Source organism: Poecilia reticulata, chromosome 18 (genome assembly GCF_904066995.2).
Source record: "Poecilia reticulata chromosome 18, P_reticulata-male-v2, whole genome shotgun sequence".
NCBI lineage: Eukaryota > Metazoa > Chordata > Actinopteri > Cyprinodontiformes > Poeciliidae > Poecilia > Poecilia reticulata.
Window position 1 is genome coordinate 4485069 of NC_088847.1, and position 21214 is coordinate 4506282.

Below are 21214 nucleotides of genomic sequence, written 5' to 3' on the forward strand. Positions count from 1 at the left end.
CCTCTGGGGGATGACGAACCAGTTAAGGTCAATATCTACTCACAGGGAGTCAAGTGAAAGCAATAACTCAAACCGGCTGTAAACGTGATTGATTACGGTGGAGAACAGTGCGAGTGGAGCATTCATAATGGCGGTGGCGCAGTAAAGGCCTATCCAGCATCATCCTGGACTCAGACAGAGAGGACCCTGTAATCTGTCTGCGATGATAACCGGAGTGTTGGAAACCAAGTGGCTTAACCCATGGCCCGTACGCAAGACAAATCACTCGGTCTCCCATCCTCCACTGTTCCATCCTTTTCTCCTCCTCTTCTACATGTCAGCTAACATTTCCTCATTGGGAGATTATTGACCGCCAATGGCTGTTGCATGTGGGTGAGCTACGAGTCTGGCAGTGTGGTTGGAAACAGATTGTTTCACCCAGAATATTCTGCTTAAAATTGCTGTGGCGACGTGTAGAATTTCCCTCTTGACAAATATCTCCGGGAGAAATATGACATTTCATCTCCTTATTTGTTTGTGCTGGAGGACTAAATGGTCTGTTAGCTGAATAAATTTGATCTGACACTCAACACATGTCCTAAATTCGGAGAATTCACACCTAATTTGACAGCAGACTAAATTGAACCCCTTTCAAAATGTCCTCGGTTAAACCACTTTATCATCTGTGCTGAACCCTCCTGATTATGCAGATCTGTCTTCCTCCAAATTATTCAGTCAGGATAATCATAACCGCTGTCCTCCGTACAAATGGTCTCGTCCTATTTTGGGGGTTATTGATGGCCACCCCATTCTCTGAGGTAGGTTACATTTAACTGTCACCCTATCTGCAACTTGCAAGCATCGTTGTGTTAAGAACATTCCTCGGTTGTTTATGGTTTTGGACGTGATTGCTTCTGCATCGATCAAATTACAGGTGCGCTTGTGTTACAGTAACTAAAAACAAGCACCCCGGCTTTAAATTACACATGCAAACAAATTAAATCCGCACAGATAAGAGGAAGCGGCAGAGGTCACGTTACACTTATTGCATTACACAGATGTGCAAGATATAGCATTCAGCATGTTTTAGAGGCAGTTGCTAGGAAAGTAATTAAAGTTGCATCTAGGCGCTGCTAAACAAACAAGCCCCCACCTGGAGACCATTTCTCAACTGCAGGAGAATTCATGTCAGAGCCTTGGTGTGTTCATGTTTAAACTCCACTCCCTTCTGATTAACATTCTCTCCTCTCCGACCACGCTTGCATGTGTTTTCCTCTCTTTCTTTTATTGAGAGCCACATAAATGGTGTGTTTGCACTGATTGGTCAGAGGGGGTGATATGTAGTCACTGTTTGCTTGGCTTTATGCTGAGGTGCAGTTTTGAGCACCACACTTGACTTGAATCATTTCCACTGCTGAGAGCTTGTTCTCAACCTGTCAGTCAACTGTCTTGCTTTGTCAGTATCCTCCCTCCTCTCGTGGCCCCCATCTTCCTTCCTGGATTTGCTCTTTGGTTTCTCATACAGTGCAGGTAGACATAAAGCTGTCCCGGTATTGATTGGTCTTCAGTCTAAGGGAAAGGCTTTAGTCCATGCTTTGGAGATCAGAGCACTCAAGCTATTGGGCGGTCATCAACAAGATTCACGATGGCCTCTATAGCTGTTTCCGTTCAATTGTCATGCGAATATTGAACTGACTTTTAAAATGTTGGAAAGAAAATGCAAATTAGGCATGTTTCTGTTCATGTATGGCTGTAGAAAACAAAGTAGAGGTTGCATGGATCACATATCTTCTCCTCTGAGTTGGAGGCTTAGACCTAGAAGGTTATCATAATTACTGGGAAAGGCCAAAAAAATTTCTGTGAAACTGACGGAGTTCAAATGTTGTTTTTCCCATCAACCTTTTTTAATGCAATACTTCAAGTCACATAAAAAACTTTGAATCATTACTTGTTTTGCATTCATAAATTTCCCTTTGTTGGGTTTCACTTAAGCTTGTCATAACCGATTTTGCAGGACCATTAATTGTCCTGGTAATTATTGCAATAAACGATAACATTATTGATTTAAGACCATTTTCCTGTAGGCCTGTCACAAGAAGCAATAAACTACTTAATCGAATAGTGAATTAAAACTAGCTCGATTTCTATTTGTTCTCTTTTTCAAAAAACTTTTTTTGTAAAGAACACTCCACACTGGAACTATCCAAAAATAATAATATTAAAAAAATACTAAATAGAAAGTGAAAATAAAAAATCTCACACAACAGAAATCATGAATAAAATGGTTGTCCTTCAAAAAATATTAATCAGAATGAAAATTATGGAGCTCATTTCAATGTATCATGCCATTAATTGCTTATTGCAAACAATAAACAGTTAATGGTCGCTGCTTTCACCAGCTTATTTTGGTTTCTTCTGATGTTACACACCTAACTTCTGCTTCTAAACTGCCTCAAACCGTTTTTGTTGGTGGTGCTGTGGAAGATAATTTCCATTTTTAACACTTCCAAAAAAGGTGTGGGATTCCAGGATTATTTTAGCAAGGCATGTCAGGTGATTCACACAAGCCATGAGTTGTCATTTTAAGAGTGTAAATGTACTGTGTTCTATCAGTCTAATATGAGTCATTTGATTCCATGCAAAAATACACAAGCAACTCCCCTTGCTAAAAATGACTTTGGTGTTGCAGTTTAACTTGAGTATGTTTTGGAGTTAAAATGTTAAACACAAGCGCTCACTTTATTTGGAAATGACACAAAGTACCTTTTTTTGTAAATGAAGTCCTCGTCTTGCTAATCCTCCACCAATCAAATGAATTACATGGTGTCGTTTTTAGCCAGCAGAAACATTTGTTCTGTGGTGTCAGAACTAAGGAGCAATTACAACCCCAGCAGGACACAATGGGCATTTGCCTGCTCCTATTACTATATGACTCACATACAGTGCCGTTTATTTCCCTTTAGTAATTATGGTGGATAATGATGTTGGTCAGTTCACACTGTAATTTAAAACATGTGACTCTGTTTGTCCTAAAATAAAATAAAAAACTTAACAGCGCTCCAGGTACACTGTTTCCATGTGTGTCATACAAGGCCTTATAGATGGAAGGACATGAGCAGAGTGCGGATGGATAAATGCAGGCAGAGTGGGCGAACAGGTGAGAGATGGAGAGAATTATTTTTCTCCCTTCCTCTTTTTTTTTCCCTCCTCCCTCAGTGCCGGGAGGTGACCTCTAGCTCGGCGATATGAAGAGAATGTCACGCAACATTACCGCTCCCTTCGCCCCAGACACAGATGAGGTTTTATTTTTTGTGCCATGCAGTGGAGAGAAAACAATTCTTTCCACGTTGATTAATGTCTGTTATGTGGGCAGGCAGTAGACAAAGAGGCAGTAAAGGAAAGATTGGTATCCCTTTCTACATTCCCTCTGATCTGCCACATGCATTTATCAGACCAGTGTAGAGGAGGACGGCGGCGTCCAGAGCTTCCTCGCCCAGTGTGTCAACAGTAATCTTTATTCACTTGTTGGCTGACCTCTGTGCTTAAAGGGCTACCATATGAGCCTCAAACTACAAGCTTCTTAAATGGGTAACAGGAATATGTAGGTGAAATCTTAGACAGCAACCGTGACATTTTTTAAAGCATTCATAATTATGGTTGAGAATGTCTAATGAGTCACTGGGAGGCTGGGCAGTGTTCCATCTTGGATCATGTAGAAACAGTGACCAAGGACAGCAATCATGAGCACTGAGCAATGAGTCAAGAGTTGTTTGCATACTGTGGTTAATCATCAAGAAAGATAGATTCCTGCAATTACTTTCAATAGGCATTCTTTGTCCCAAAAGTGGACAAACCGCCCAACCCCAGATAGAAATACACCCAGGACCGCAGTGGTTATCAAACCGGTCCACCATGTTAAGGTGAAGATTGTATCTTGAATTCTGAATCGAGATACAAGCTTTTGCCTCAAGCCAATCAGTTTCCTGTATCTTGATGGGTGGGATGATAAGATGGAGTGGGAGACAAGCCCTTTTCAGCAGTTATGTGAGCCCTGGTCTGTAATGGTAAATAAATAAATAAACAAGTTCAAAGCCATCCATCTATTCTTCAACACTCACCAATGGTCATTAGATATGGATCTTGACCAAAAGAAAATGATTCTGAATACAAGTGGTTGATATTCGATTTCTTTGTAGGGTACCTAGATTCTGCCTGAGAGCCAAAAGTGATGTGCTTACTCATGAGAATATTGATGTAGAGCTATTGCTATCCTGCATTTAAAACAAGTTCAGATGGTTCAGGCATCTGATCAGAATGTCTCACGTTTGCTCTCTGTTTTCTGAACATGTTCCCGTGTGAGAAAACACAAAAAAGTTCTGGAGGAATCACTTGAGAAAGGAATATTTGGGTTTATTTCTTTGAACTGTTACCCCCACAACTTGATCTCAAACAAATTGACGGACGGATGGACAGTGGCATCAAATGTCAGCCACTTACACAGTAACGCTACTCGTTTTTGTACCAAAAATATCCAGTACGGTTCGATTGATTTGTGACAATACGACGGTACTTTTTTATGATTTTTATAAGGTGACATTGAACCTTGTCCTCTAAACCTTATCTATTCTTCTTGAGGCAAAGCATGGTCAGTGTTTAATGGCACTAAATGTCAAATCTGACTCAGGGCTTCTGTAGTGAAAAGAATTGAAAAGCTTTATCAAGCCTGACATATGAAAGGCAGTGACAAAAAGCTGAGTCTCCAGACAATAGGTATTGATGTAAACTTAAAGTCAGCTGGAAATGTACTTGGTGTAGAGTGAATCTTGCAAGAAAACAACAGAAAGTAGGGGATCACTTCACGGAACAGTGGCTATATTTGAGAAGACTTGAGAGTTGAAGAAATGTAGTTACAGTTTGTGGGACTGTGTGCATGTGAGATACAATTTGTGAAACTGAGTCCCTCAGCAGAATGAGTAGTCGTGCAACACTCATCGCACTGTTTTTGTACACGAACTTCCCTCGAAGTGCCACCTAAATACCTTTTGAAAGATGCAAACTGACAAAAGGTTTCTCACACCGCGCAGAGTGGGAGGAAAATATGTGTGGTTTGGTACAGTGCATGTGTTTTGTTTTTCTTTTTTTTGCACATATTTTTTTGTGAGTGGGTGGAAGAAGTGCTAGCAACAGAGCATCTGGAAAGGTGACTTTCAATCTAAACACACCGCTGAAGCAGATGCATGATTGGCAGGAGAATATCCACTCTAACTTCCTCTTATTGGGATTTGATTGTGAATTAAGAGCCTGTATGTATGGAGTGAGAAGATACCTTGTTGTTAAGGAGGAAGAGGAGATAAATGCTAATCTTTAGCTGATATTTACTCGGGACTCAAGGACATCCCACACAATGAAGCAGCGCAACACTAAGACGTGGGTTTACTGACAGGAGAATTATAGTGTTTTGGCATGTTTCTTTCTCTCATCCTGACAACAGAAGCTACCATTTGAGCATCCTTGACCCCCGGCCTGAACATTGCCTGTTTTGTAGTTGATAATTCCGGTTGTCCTGGTTTATTCAACATCCAATTCACCTCTAAATGTAGAAAATAGTGGTGGGACTCTATTAAAAAATTTTGATCCAGTTAATTGCAGGGTCTGTAACTGATCACGTTTTAATTTATCTACATATTGGGAAAAAAAAGCAACATTTTCCATTCAAAAATGCTTTTTGTTTCTAAATTACAGATTGAATAGACATATGAGCTCAACAACCAAAATATTTGTTTTTTAATATGTTATCTTTTGCATTCAGACACCAGATCGGTGGGAAGTGCTATCCTAACCATTGAGCTTTTAAGTGTTTGAGAAACCCGTGATCATTCATTGAACCTTTTTGAAAGATACTTATTTTATTTAGAAGCGTTATTAATGTCGGGGACATCTGGGCTGCAGCATGGTTAGCACTGAGATGCTTTTCTAGGCATTAAAAGCTTCGCCAATAGGCTAGCTCCTTTTAGCATAACTTGAACACAACAATGGTCTTTTCAAGCGTCCCACCAGATCATTTTTTGAATCAAAAATTAGCTCCCAGTGGGCCAAGACAAACATCTTTGTCATCCATTGCCATTGTGGAGGATGGTTGTGTGTCCAATTTACGGGGCATACCAGAAACACGAGAATATTAAAGTTCTGGCCGGAACCTTTGTATTTACAGCAAAACAAAAAGTGTAATTAAATGTGTTAAAAGAAATCAGTATGTTAAAATCGATATAAATTACACTATTTAAGTCTTCAAAATTAACACTTAAATAGAACCCGTTGACATTCAAATTAAGTAGGTAACTCCAAACATTTAAATTAAAACTGTGTTTAGCTTTCTTCAAGTTATACATTTACCTTATTTAAAAATATAGACATGACACATTTCACAAATATATTTTGAATATTTTCCCTAGGGAAGCATTAAGTATTGAAACCAAACATTGAATGGTAGTTTGGATTGTGTTTTGCATTTACATTTAGGTGGTGAATTCCACATAAGTGTCGGGACACGGTTGCCTGTTCTTGTGAGTTTTTCCTTCCCTCCGACAATCTCATGTGTGACAACCAGTGTGACTGAATATGAACCTATTGTTACCTGGGCTAGACACACCTGTCAGTTCTCCAAAGAGCAGCCGCATTCACAAGACGTTTGGAGACTGTACAAGACAAGGGACATAGCTCCTGACCTTTTTACTCCCGGCTCGATGAAATAGATGAGACTTTGCATTGTGATGCATACGTAATGGTAGAAAACAGGAATACTGAAAGTAAAATCACCAACTTTTTACTGCCAAACAGAGTTTTATAGTCTTTGCGTTGCTCTGAGGTTGTTTTGAGCAAACACCTGGAAACAAAGAAGCAGAGATTTAATTTATCCTTCTGCAGTTTGTAAATTATATGAGTACATTTTGGAATAAATCAACACCGTATCCCATGCAGGGATGCTGTATTTTATTTTATCTCAAAGGTCCCAATTAAAAACTTTGCTGGATTCAGATACATTGTTTGCATGCACCCAAACACTACACACTCACTTTCTTCACCCAAGTGATCCTCTCCTGTATTTGACAAGGAAATAATGAAAAATTTGGTTTATGACTTAATATTGTCTTCATTTCTGGCATACAATACATGCCTAAAGGCAAATTCTGCCTGGAATTTGAATGCATTTCCAATGCCTTGCAAAAGTATTCATACCTCAGCCAAAAACTTTAGTGTATTTTGTTGGGATTTCATGCATTTCACCCAAACACAGTAAAACTGGTGTAGAGACCAAATGTTTTACCCAATCCCTGTAACAGAAAAAAAAAACACATTAGAGAGAACAAATGGAGAGCACTTGTGAGAATTAATTTCAAAGATTTGTCACGGATTATCAACTAGATTTAGGTCTAGACTTTGACTGGACCAGCCTGACACATGATTGTGCTTTGATGTTCAATTACAGTCGTGTAGTTGACCACTTCAGAATTTGACTGATTGTAGATTTTACAAGGTCAATACTGTGGACAGATCTTTATATCCGCTCCACATCCAAACTCTGTTATGTGAGGTTAGATTTCAGCCCCTTAGAGGGGTTATATGGGATTCCCTCTGATTACAGAATGTCTTCTCAACATTCCTTTGGATTGAGATCGTCTCTGATGTTGACAAGTTCCATTTTTACGGATTTATCAAGTTTTCCTTGGTCCAATCCAAATGCTAAACCCACAAATGCAAGTACCGTAAACGTGGCTCAATGTAAGGGGAAAAGCATAACTTTCCAAAACTAGAAGATTTATTCCCAACAATCATTGTTACAACAAAGAAACAACTGATTAAACACAAATTAACTCCCCATACACTTTGCAGCACCACACGCAGTCCTCTCTTTTAGTAACCTTCATACCCAAGTCCAAGAACTCGAAGTCTAACAGTACACTATCCAAGGGTCACACTGCCACATACTCTCAGCTCCCCGACAATGCCTTGATGCGTTCAGGCTGACCACTGTCTCCATTGATTCTTTCTGCCCTCAGCTCCATCTCCCCCCTGCCAGTTCTGCAGTATTCCACCATTAGTGATGTGTGGCTGGGAGGTGTTCAGGGCTGCAGCTGCAGCAGCTGTCAGTGGTACAGTGGACACTCTTAATTGGCTCCCCAGGGACAGTGCCCTTGGTGGAGCAGAGTGGGGCGGTTCCAGTGGTGGCATGCCTTGCAGAACCACCGCTAGTGCAGGCCTAGTTTAAACCCCTGCTGAACACGACGCTTATTTGCATTATGACACTTTTTAAAGATTAATCACAAGGAATTAAAACATGCACATGTAAAACTGCACGACGTAAGCAACGGATGCGTTTCGTAAGTTTAATCGAGCATCCTCACCTGGTGAATTTAGTGGAGCTGTTGCAACTACAAGAGCACGGCTGGTTTGTTCTGAGGAAAGATGAGAATGGCATCAAAAAGGTTTCTCTCTGATGTTAACTGTCAAAAAGAATCCACTGACAGCCATCAGCGCTTTCTGTTTCCATAGCCCGAGAATCAATCTCATAACTTCTTTATTATGTGGTGCAGACATTCACTCAGACCGTGTCCCTTCCATTTATCATCATTTTTGAGTTTCAACCCCTACTTTACCTTCATAATCCTCCATCTTTACATTCTTTTTTCTCTCTCTCGCCTTGCTGGGTTTGTGGCTCTGCAGAAGGATGAGGCGTTGAATGGAAACATCTGCTTTCCTCCCTCCTTCATTTTTATTCTGTGCTTCTGTTTTTCAGGCCGTGCTCCTTTTTGCCAGATGCCCCTGATGCACTTAAATTCCCTCTCTGTATACCTTCTCTTCCTCTTTTTTTTTTTAACCACATTATTTATCTTTTCACTTTCTCTTTGCTGACACCTCATCTGTTTTCTTTTTTATCCTTCTATCCCTTCTGTTTTATCTTCATGCTGTGGTTTCCTCATTGCCATTAGTGCAGTTGAAGCTTTCGCTTTCACCTTTTCTGCTCTTTGGTCTCGTGCTGTCTTTGAAATGATACGCCAAACAAGCTAAATATTATATCACTCCCTGCTATATTACATAATATGTAATAACTCAAATGTCTGGATTCTCAAAGCATTTTTCAATGTTTCCCTAAAATGTCACATATGCACATAAAGAACGGTCAAAGTGTATGGTCTAAATTTATCACATAACCTGGACCTCAACACCAACAGGACTCAAGAGGGGAAGCCCAGACAGAATGATGTCCAGGTCTAAAAGCTAATTAACAATATTTATTCACCATTCCATTACATGGTACCCAATTAGCAAGGAGTGGATAAGGAGAATTATCTTCACAGTGTGATGTTTTCTTGGCATTTTCAGCTGATTTGTTAATTAAACTTGCTGGGTGGATGTTTAAAGGTGGGGTGGGAGGGGTCATCTGAGAGTGTGTGATCTTTTAGTTCAATTTGTTTGTTCACCAGTAGATCTCGGGTGTGTTTCCTTTCTCCGTCGGTGAGTAACTGCTCAAAAAGAGAGGGCTGAACCTGCAGCTATATAGTCTCCTGGTTGGCAGGTTCCTCACATGGTACGGAAACGCTGTCACACAAGCACATAGTCAATTCAACTTCAATTCACTTCAGTGATACTTTATTTTCTCAAAAGGAAATAAATTGTTTTTGAAGTATATTGTCAAAGAGTCGATGTTGATGCTGTAGATAAGAATCAAGACTTTTAGCAGTCTTGAACCTGAATAAGCCTCTGACCAAAGACATTGTTGCTTTATGAACAGCTCAATATCCAGAGACATAAATAATATTTCACAGTATGGATGACACCATCAGTTGTTGACGAGCCCCGTTAATCCACGTCATTTGCTCTTGCCAGTCCTCTTTAAGTGAACATACAGTTTGAAAGCAGGACATATAGATGTTGGAGTTGGGGATGTGGTCCCATATCTATGGTTGTCATGGTTAAGTATAACAATTGTCCAAAAGTAAAACAGGAAGAGCTAAAATGCCTTCAAGATTCGCAGCCTTCAAAACCAATTGGAATAATTGTCCAAAAAAAGCAATACCTCCAACAGAAAAATGAATATAAGTGAAATCAGAACTATTCTAACATGTTGTCATCATAACCAGTGCTATCCTAGAATTTTACAGAAAACAAATGGGCATCAGCTAAAATGGACTTGCATTGAATTAATGAAATTATGTAGTCATAGCGTGAGAAGTGAATTGTACATAAATCTAACTGCGAAACACAGACTGTCACAAAAAGAACATCAGTTGACACAAACTGTGACCTAACCATAAAGCAACAGTGTCTTTAGATCAATATTATACAGCCCAGAAATGGAATCAGAATTAGAATTAGAATCACTATGAACTTGGAATCCAGAAATACTTAACAGGAACAGTCACTGCTTAGTTTATATTACTTTTAACCCAGAAAAGGATTTAGAACAAACTTAGAATTGTGGAGTACTCACTTTAACCCAGAAAAGGAATTAGATAGTCACTCTAGCTTATTTTATCAGAAACTGTCAAGTACTCACCATTTAGAAATGGTATTGGATACTTAGCAACCCTGAACAGGAGCACATAGTTTATATACTTTAGAACATTAGATTAGTTTTCTTTCCTTTGGTTTGTTATTTTGTTTGTATTTCCTTTTAACTCATGAAAAGCACTTTGAATTGCCTTGTTGCTGAAAATGTGCTATATAAATAAAATTACCTTACCATAAAATGTCCAGGAACGTTCTGACTCTCTACACCTAAAGAAACAAGAATAACAATGTAATTTTAAACCAGTTTGGCTAATGGCTAAACATTAACAGGTTGGATGTTTCTTCTTGTGTCCTTATCGTAGCTTCTACTTTCAGCTGATCCTACACGTGTTCAGTTGGAGTCACCTGTCTTAGCACAATAGGATCTCAAAAAATGATGACGGCAGTTAATAGACACATTAAAAACACATTGCTTGAGAGGCCAGTGTCAGGAGGGGTAAGACAGGATCTCATTGACATACTGCTGTGCTACATTGGCCTCCTGAATCACTAAAAGAGATAACCTTTAGTTGCACGCTATGGCTCCCGTGACACCATGAGCCATTAGAAAAGCAGAATTAGATTCCTCTCTAAACAGAATAAGGATACCACTCATCACCAGTCAGTGTCTTCTGGTTGTGGCACCAACGGAAACATTGGGGTTAATGCCAGCCTATGCATGTTAGTCTTTAAGTCAGTGCGGTACAACATAGGCCATTTAATGATTGTTTTCTTGAGAGACTTGAACCTGTACAACATCCATGGAGCCCTAAGCACTTCTGGTAACAACTGTTTCTTCACGCAGTGAAGAAATGCTTTTCTTATTCTGCATTAGAAAAGCAGAAATTGAATCCTCTCTAAACAGAATAAAACTACCTCTCTTCTGGTTGTGGCACAAACCCAAACACTAGTATTAATGCCAGTCTATGTATTCTAGCATTTTAGACGATGATTGTTCTTAGGTGTTGCTTGTCTTGAGCGACATAAACCTTCACAACATCCGTGGTGCCCTAAACACTTCTGGTAACTTTCACTTCTGTCATTTCATGACGCAACCATTTATGCCTGTTGTAAATGTAATTACATCCTTAAGGAAATGACTCGTGCAGATTATGTGCAAAATTAATCCACAATCTAATCATTCCTTCTGGCTGCTTACCTGTTTTTGGAAGTAAGTGTATTTGAAGACTAAGTCATCCATTCTCACCTTTTAGCATTTAGTAGCCCAGGAGCACATCAGGATTTCCTTAAGTATGGCCTAGCTCAATCATATTTGTTGCTAATGGAACCACCAGCAGTGTTTCACCTGAATGTCTTTCCTCGCTCAGTGCTGTGATTATACATAACAACAGTTGCCACTGGCGGCCCGACAAATGTAAAAACGATTAATATGTAATTATATCTTGGAGCATAACAGAAGGATTTTTCTTGAACGTTTTGACAGTCTTGAAGTTAAATATATTTTTACAAGCTGTCGCAGGTGTCAGAGAAAGCTGTCATGTTAACATGTTTTTCAAAATTCTCACCTTTCAGAATAAACAAATCTTTTGCACCAAGCCGAGGCTGATTGCCGCATTCCAGCAGGGTTTTAAAGAGAAGCTTGAAGGTCAGCTTTATTTTGGCTCGTTACAGAAATCGCAGACATCAGAAACGCACACTAACTGTTCCGACATCTGCTGCACATTTATTCCAACGAAATCCAAATTTATCCATTTTGCATTTAATTAATAGATGATCAAGGTCGTAAGTCCGTCCAAATAATAGAATGACCTTTTTCTTCAGCGTTTTAGTAAACTGCTCATTATCTGTGCTTCGGCTTGCCAAGTACCACTCATAGCTGCTCTCTGTGTGCTAATATAGCCGTCTAATGAGGTACATCAGGAGCATACTTTTGAAAGTAATGTGCTTTTCATCTTTTACTTTTCGATTGTTGTTAAAATATAGAATTCGATGACTTTTAGCTGCAACGCAACATTTCAGGTGTGGTTGAATCATCACAAAGGACATTATGTGCCAATTAGTTGACGGGCGGCCCTGGGGTTCAAAACTGAAAGTGAAGTAAAATGATTAAAAACTAAGGAAAAAAAAAAGGTCTACACAGTGTAAGGGTGTCATTTTGGCTCCATGCAAAGGTTTTTAGATTTCGAGTGGCTCTTTCTGAGCACTGTGACCCTTATGATTGATCACTGCTCCTATTAGTAGCCTAGATGATGGTCTGATGGGAACCTATACGTCAGATGGTATGATAAACAACAGAGACAAAGTCCGAAAAATTAATTTTTTTATGAATTCCTTATAGTTAGAAGGCTACTGAACATATTTTCCTGTTGTCCTTTGGAGATTGAATTATTTCCCTAAAACTCTAAACCTTCTAATGTTTCAAGATGGAAAGCCATTTTCTGGTTAAACCAGATCAATCAGAATATAAAGGGCAAGGTACACGAAAGCATATAATCGTTTGAAAATTTTTTGGAGTGATGCTCTTAGATATTTTAGCTCTTGAGAGTTTAATTTCACAGTATTGTTTAGCGGTGTTTGCTAATTGCTGCTGGCTAGTCTGCAGGAGCTGAGTGGGGGATGGGTATTCTGTGAGGTGGAAACTGCAGCTCTAATGAGGAGCTAAAAGGTGGTACTAGGTCCAACCAGGTGTTCTGCACAGCTGAATAGTTGACACAGGAGATTAAAAGATTTCTCAAACATTAATGAAAGAATCAAGGCAACACTCCAGATATGTTTTTGATAAGGGGATAATATTAGAACATGATGCAAATTTAAAAAAAAGCCAATTTCAAATGATATAGCCTCCTTAACACTGAGGGTCCACAGCTCTGTTAGGAGCCCAGAGGGTAGGATCTGGGTAATTACATCAAGCATAATAAAGTTGCGTTTGCATGTATCATACCTTGCCCAATGGTAAAACAAACAAACAAAAAAATCCTATTCTGAAAACTGCTCATTATCAATGAGCTGTAAAGCTCAAAAGCCTTTACAGATTTTTGAGCTGTAAAGGCTCAAAAATCTAAAAATGTATGTGTGTTTAAAAATATATGATGAAAGGTGAATTTTAGAGTAAGTTATGCATTTTGTGCATCCGACAGTTTCTTCAAGTAGAAAATGATACCAGAAGAAGACAAAGTAACTTTATATAACCATTACTTCTGAGTATATCTGGATTTGTGTTACTGATGATGAAATTTCAACAGTTCAAACCCTAAACTTGCATACATCACACTGAGGGCCATCAGCCATTGACAGATCTTGATATGGAAATCCAATGAGTATATGTGCCAAGCTCTGGTCCAAAGTGCCCAATGGAATGAAAGAAGAATTCTTCCACCAACTGTCCTGCGTTGCTCCTAAGTAAAAATCAATCCCATTATAATATAACCTATTATTACATGGATAGATTTACATCCCTTCACATGCTAGTACACTTTGAGAATGTCAACTGTCACTGCAACATGTGTTGAAAGACAAAACGGCACAGGAACTGTTGCATGTCTCCCCAAGAGAGCAAGATGGATCCTCTCAGTCAGGATTTTAGACATTTCTATTCATGCCACCTCTCTCCGTTGAACCTAATGGATTTTTCCCTGCAGTACGTCTTTATTGTCTAATGTACAATAATGCCTTGGATGTTTTATGAGCTCGACCTAGCGAGCAGACAGAGAAGAAAGTAACGGCGAGGCTGATTGATGGCTAGGTAGTTGATGGATATAACCATATGGAGGAGGCAAGTTGATGGGGGGAAATGGGGAAAATGCTGAGCCGTGGTGCAGAAAGCTACATTAGACGTCTAATGCTGTTCCGCAGACAGACATCTGGGCAATAATGTCTTGTACATGTGTTGTATCTTATTGTTGTGGATAATGATTTCTGTGAACACGCTGTACGTGGAACGATTTGGATGGAAAGGGTTCTTGGAATGAGAGAATTTTCGATCCCAAAAGAAATATGGAGGACTAGAATAGAATCACGCTGCTCATGGCGAGAGTCTGTTGGAGTAGCTCTGTTACTTTTGTTCAGAATCATCTTAGCTAAGGCATCACATGTCCAGAAAAAGATTCCCTTTCCTTTTGCATGCTACGCAGCTGGAAAGATTTTTGCTTTTTAAATTATTTTTGGACCGTTATGATGCGTAACCATGGTAACAAGGTAGGATTTTCTTTTTCTTTTTTTACAACTGAGAGAAGATTAGAAAGAGAGGGAGGAAAATCAACCCAACTTATCCATTGATCACATCTCTGACAACAATTTCTCTCTGCCCGGCTTTCTAATCATATGGTAAGTCAGAGATTCAATGCAAAAGCAAAAGAGGTGGATTAACAGCACTTGCTGCCACCACCAGGCCATGCTACCATGAAATACAACCTCTGGTGTTTGAATTTTGAGCTGTTAACGTGTCATGATTCTCATGTATGACAGTCATGAGGTTGTCATACAGAAACATTGACTTTAGTCTGAGGCTTTTTCAGTCTTGTTTCGGCATTTAATTTCCCTTTGAGATCATTTGCTCTTGTTAAAATATTACTTTTGGTAGATATTAGCTCATTACTTTAGAGCAACATTTAGCTTTATGCTTTCAATATTGGAGCAAGATCCAGAGAAACTCCTTTTAGCTTACAAATCTAGAACAAACTTAGAAAGTACCATATGCTCAACAACCCAGAACAACAATCAAACATGGAGAACCAACATTTTGCTTTTTATTGTACACATCTGGAGCTCAACCTGGAACAATTTAGTTTTATACTTACTGACAGAATCAAACAATGAGAACCAATTTTTAGTTTTATCAGAACAAGAATCCAGAGAAACCCCTACTGGTTTATAAATTATGAACTAATTATTCTTATTCCTAATAAACATGGGGAGCCAATATGTAGTTCTATGCTTTTACTTTTGTGTCTTTCCTTTGGCTTGCTGTTTTGTTTGTATTTCCTTCTAATTCATGTAAGGCACTTTGAACTGCCTTGCTGCTGAAAATGTGCTATATAAATAAAATGACCTTACCTTAGCTGGTCGCTACTTTCACGTGTTTGAAGATTGTTGAGAAAAGCACAAAGTAGGTTACATCAATCAGAGATGGGCCTGCAGCAGCCAATGCATTCTCTCTTCTGACACTAGTGGTTTTTATTGAACACTTTATAGACAGGAAACAAGATGGAGGAAAAGTCGGAAGACACATGGGCAGCTTACTCTGAACATGGAGTGTGTGTTCTACCAACTGAGCCACTCAACAAACTATGAATTTCATTAAGAGTGAAAAAGTAGTAGTAAAAATCTTTGATTTTTTAAAAATTGGTCAATTCACATTGGTTGTATCTATCTAAGAGTACAACGGGTTTAAAATGACACAGCATACCAACTACAGGTATGAGTTTGATGAGTTTGGCTTTTAAAAAATGCTTCAGATTTTGTTTAGATCCATTTTTTTCTACAGCAATGAGTTTGTTAGTGGCATGTAGCATGAAGGGATGGTTCAGCACTTTTCTTCAGAAAAAGAAATCTGTCCTTGTCTCCTTTCTGCTTTCAGTGCTTGGCTGCACTAAGCACCCATCTGCAGGTTCACATGCGGCAATTCAGAGATAGTCAACCAGGGATCAGGCCAACAGCCACAACCCGTCAGTCGTCTTTAAACTTCACACCTAAAAGGAACTAAAACCAGACTCTCATCAGGATTGTTCAAAGATGTTAATCTCACTTTGTTTCTTTGAAACCTCCTTGAAAAAAAGAAATCGTTTTTTTTTTCTCCCCACTCCCTGGAACCTGGAGCTCACCTGAGGAACGTGGTGTGAGACTAATAGATGAACGACTTGTCGTGATTATCCGGTCACAGCGTCACGGAGGACGGAATGAGAAACGCCTCCTCTGCAGCCATTTAGAAATCCTAAAGAGATGAAAGCGAGCTGAGAATCCTCTGGCAACACTGGCTGGAATGGTCGATAACTCTTCTCTGCGAATGAATCGGGGCAAAGGCCTTGCCTGCTGATGAGTTCTCACTCTGCCAGCTCTGTGGATGACATTTCATAGGAGACTTTGGGTGATAGCCCTCTTCTTAAGCCCAGTTCAGGTTCTGTCTCGTTTTCTCATTCTCCATAGAGTCAGTCCTCTCTTTTCTTCTGAAGTCCTCATCAGGAGGCTACGCATCCTTCACAGTCACTAGTCTTCAGCCCCCCAATCCTCTTAGCTCCAGGAAGCCGCTCTCCTTCTGACACGGTGCTGACGTCTGCAGCATGAAGCCCATCAGATGTGTGTGAGGAGGGGAGTGTGCCGTCTCTCCCAGCAGCTGGGTCTCCATTTTATAGGAGAGTGAGACAGAAATTTCCCAGTGTGGATTACAATAATAATGCAGCATTTTTCACCTACAATCGAGTTTTATAAAACTTATCAAACTTGAAACTGAGAAAACATTTTCGTTAACTGAAATAAATAAAAAACTGTAATAAATGGGGGGAAAAACCAACTTGTTGTAACAATATCTTGTGGTTATAAAACTAAGGTATACTGACATTAAATATAATGTCCTTAGTTTTTGTGTCTATGAATCTATTTGTTAACCTTTCAAACTGATGTGAAATGGATTTTTTTTCCAGCTCTCAGCAAATTATGCTAGACTGCAAAATGGCAACGACAAAAGCAGAAGTTTGGAGACAACATTGAGTCATTGAGTTGTTTAACAAGAATTTAATACATTTTTGAAAATGAGTTGAGTATTCATTGCCCAATAAATGCATACATAATCACAATACAATACGTTGTTCTTATTGAATCCTGCACCTAAAAATGAGCCAAAGTATAAAAAAAACAAAAACTTACTACCACAACTAATAAAAAGTAATCTAAAAGCAAACTATAACTAAAAAAAAAAAAATACCAAACACACTCTAAAAAGTAAAACTAACTGAATCAGAGTCACAATGAAATAAATCTAAACTACACTGGAAAAACCTAAAACTATTATAACCTTCTGCTGTGAGTGTCCAGTGATCAGGTTTTGACGTTTTCTTTCGTTTTCCAGCCCTGAACCCTGAAAAAACCAACTAGGTGTTCAGGGGTTCTTCCTCATATGAGTGGAACTGGTGGAATAAAGCACCAATTACAGCAATTATCACTGTTGATTCTTTGGCACTGTGTATCATTCACAAGATAAACGGACATCTGTGTTTGTATTGTTTTTTTTCTGCTTGCTTCTCTTTCTGTGAAAAGAAGATATTCTGTTGTGCAAACTGTGTTACTTCTTTGTCCTTATTTGTCTTAAAATATTGCTTTTCAGGCTTTTGGGGATCAGGGAGAAACGGGTTGAAGCCGCAAAATAAAGATAAAGAAACGGGAAGAGTCTCTGAGACAAAGAAAGAGGATAAGAGTTGCAAAACAAAGAAGAGCTTTGAATGTAACTTCTGTGAGGAAACAGAGGCATTGCCATGGGAATGCAACAGAAAGGATATAGAAAGAAGGTATCGGTGCAGGGGAAGTTGTCTCAGTTGTTCTCTAAAGTGTTTAAAGGTAAGAATCATCGCTTTCCTCCAGCTAAACAAACACTGGATTAAATTAGATATCACAAGGAAGGACTGAGACTGTGTGATTCCTGATTCTGATGAACATGCCTCATCTGTTAGTGAGCTCACGTTTGCTAATCTGCTAATAGGGGACCTAATTTTTTTGCTTAGCGCTATGCTAACTTTGAAGCGCACTTAGCTTCCTCTAAATTTATTTGTTCTCGGTAAGTTCTAAGGTGCTAACTTTGATGTCTGTCTTGAAGATTGTTGATTGATTAAGAATTCTTGAAGAACTTGGACGTTAATTTTACAGAGCAGTTCAGTTTCCTCTACTCACACGCTCTCTTTTGCTAACTTTATTTCAAACAAGAGACATACAGAATCAAAATAAAGCAGTAGAGAATAAGATATAAGCATAAATACTAATTCAAGGGGCATTATACAACATTTAAATAAAAAATGTAATTGGTGCTCGACAGTTGAAGTTTTTTAGAGATAACACTTTGGCATTAGCTTCTCAAAATATCCTGGTTAGATAACACTTTAGCATTTGTGTAGCTAATGTTTATGATCAATGCTTTAGAGTTAGCGCAACTAGCATTTTTGTTAGCTGTGCCAACTGCTGCCTGCTTTAGTTTTTTACTTTACATTGATTTGGTGCTACCTGCTGAGACGCTAGAAACATTTCTCACTTTTTAATTGAGTCTTGTTTGTGTTTGTTTATGCTCATCAGTAACGAAAGGCTTCAGGTCAAGCTGCACATGTTTTTTTTTCTATCACTGATTTACTTTATCCCTTTCATTTTTATGAATAAAAACATATTTAAAATTACCCTCGAGTGTTAGAAAGCTCTTGCCAAACCTTGATCTTTGAAAAACGTGTGTATGGAAAATCTTGGCTGGTTGTATTCATCCAGGTACAAGTGCAGCAGATCCATTGAAATATTCAAACTTTATCTTAAAAGTAGTCTCCTGTGTGGGTTTCCATTCTAGTGTGAATTGGACCTCGGTGTTCGAGCCTATGCGTCATTAGAACGGCTCCACATACACGTTACAATAAAGTATTTCACCCTCACTGTACTGCATTCATTCAGACTCAATTGTTCAAATCTTTTATAACTTAGCTTTTTTTCTTTCTTTTTCCTTCTTTTCCGAATGTATTTGTTGAGTCATATTATACTGCAGAGCCAAAAAGATTCATTTAAAATGCCAAGACTTTTCCATTGGAAAATATAACCCAGGTACGATAAAGCTGTATGAACTATGTGTAGTTTACATGATGAGGCGCTTTGTTCAGTGATGCTCAGCTTAGAAATCCAGCCTTGGTTTAATAAGAACTGATCATGTAGTTTTAATAGCACTTTTCTCTCCCATTAAGAAGCAGAAGAATGTGTGAATGGAAGCTGTTTTGTTCTAAATTTCACAGAAATAAGCTGATGAGATTCTGGCAGAGACAAGCAAATGATACACTGAAAATGTAAACTAGCACAGACTATTGACTAGTAAATATAATGCAGTCATAAATTACTTTTAGCACTTTATTTGGACAGTTAACATGTTTTTTGTGAAGTGTTTACTTTAGACTGTGACAAGCGATTCACGTAGTGATCCATGAACACGGGCTTCCATTAGTACATGGGAAATGTAGCATAACTTCTAGTTATCTCAATTTAGGATTATACTATTATTGTCTGAATGTGTACTGTATCCTTCTTAGAAAATCTTTAGCTCTTAATAGTGATGACGCTAAAAATGTCTGAGCCCCTGTTCACACAACATTTCCAAAAATGCTTCCCGGAATAAAATGTGGAAGTGAAAGCTCAAATAGCCCTGGAAATGTAGTGTGCATGCCAGGCCTGTAGGAGGCGATGTATCTTGGTGAACTTTCTGATCCAAAGGCGTGTTTTTGTAACCATTCGCTTGTACAGAGGTGCGCATATAATCATGGACATGAAGCATAAGTGGCATAAGTGTAGCCACAGTTTAGCATGCTAACTTTAACAGAACTGACCACAGCAAATTATCTAAAGAGGTGCAGCAACAAACACTGAACACTGAGGTTTGCCATTGTTGTTGTGTTTTGTACAGGCGAAAACTGAGCCCAGATCCTCAAATGCTAAAAGACGTGAGTGACGCATTATTTTCAAGCGTTTTTGGTTTGCGTTTACACTGGTATGATTAGCGTTGTGTTTCTAAAACGTTTCACTCTGGAGTACGTTGTCAAGCCTTTGGGTTTTAGTCGAGCCAAAGAACTGTTGCCATGTAAACAAGAAGCAACAAAACGTTTGCGTTTTACTGTCCGGACATTATTGTGTAAACAGAGCCTAATTCTCAATGAGTTCCACCCATGAGGAAATGTGGTTGTATACATTTTATAGAAAAAATCTTTCCCTGTAACTGGAATGTTGCCAATATCATAATGTCTTTTTATAAACAGAAAGCCCGCACTATTAGTGCAATGTGTGGCCCTCTGGTAGCCTGGAGACCCTGAGAGCACTTGCTTTGTTACAAGAATGGTAAAAAAAAAAAAGATGTGCTAGTGAAGCCTCAATGGAAATACAATGAAATTGAATTAAGTAGTTTTCATTAACTGTGATAAAATGTTTGTTGACTGTAGATGTTTAAAGTCTGCTCTTTTCTTTTCCCGGCAGAAGCATCAGCATCCAGGAAAATGAAATCTTTCATTCAAAATAAGGTTAATTGGAAGATGTCCCCCAAATAAAACTCCTGGTGCAACCTTGGTCTGGCTCTGATGAGCAGAATGCTTTGTTGTACCTTTCCGAGCAAACTCGAATGCCAATTTTAAATAAACTTTTTTTTTCTTGTAAACATACTCAGATCAACTTTTTTTGTGCTGCCATTGAGAACAGCTGTCAACATAAAACAAATCTAAAAAATACTCACAAAGCTGCCCTTATCTCTCCGCTATGTGCTTTTTCTTATCAGTACATTTTTCGTCACGGTGAGGCTAGATACACTGACGAGCCTGTTCATATAGAATTTACAGTTATTGGTCTTTTTGTCAATGTTTTACAGGGGGAAAAAAAAGCTCAATATTTTTAATAAATGGCTTGATTCAGTGTTCCCTGGGCTTCTAATGGTTTGGGGCGTGTGGTGTGGGCGATTTATTTCTGTCCTGTGTACATGTGTTTGCAGCCTAATAACGCAGTTAAAAGCAATTCTTGCTTT

General features: G+C 38.8%; 1 protein-coding gene and 1 long non-coding RNA gene across 14 annotated transcripts in view; both read left to right on the forward strand.

Moving 5' to 3' along the window:
* Positions 1–21214, forward strand: part of nrxn2b (neurexin 2b) — an 811982-nt gene that overhangs the window by 538999 nt on the left and 251769 nt on the right. The window lies entirely within an intron of this gene.
* On the forward strand, positions 14230–20858 carry LOC103480180 (uncharacterized). Of its 2 annotated transcripts, XR_014084755.1 has the most exons (4): positions 14230–14811; positions 17804–18033; positions 20114–20150; positions 20677–20858. It is a non-coding gene; the product is annotated as an uncharacterized LOC103480180 (long non-coding RNA). The 2 variants fall into 2 exon arrangements; XR_536058.3 differs by lacking the exon at positions 20114–20150 and having other exon boundaries at positions 14248–14811.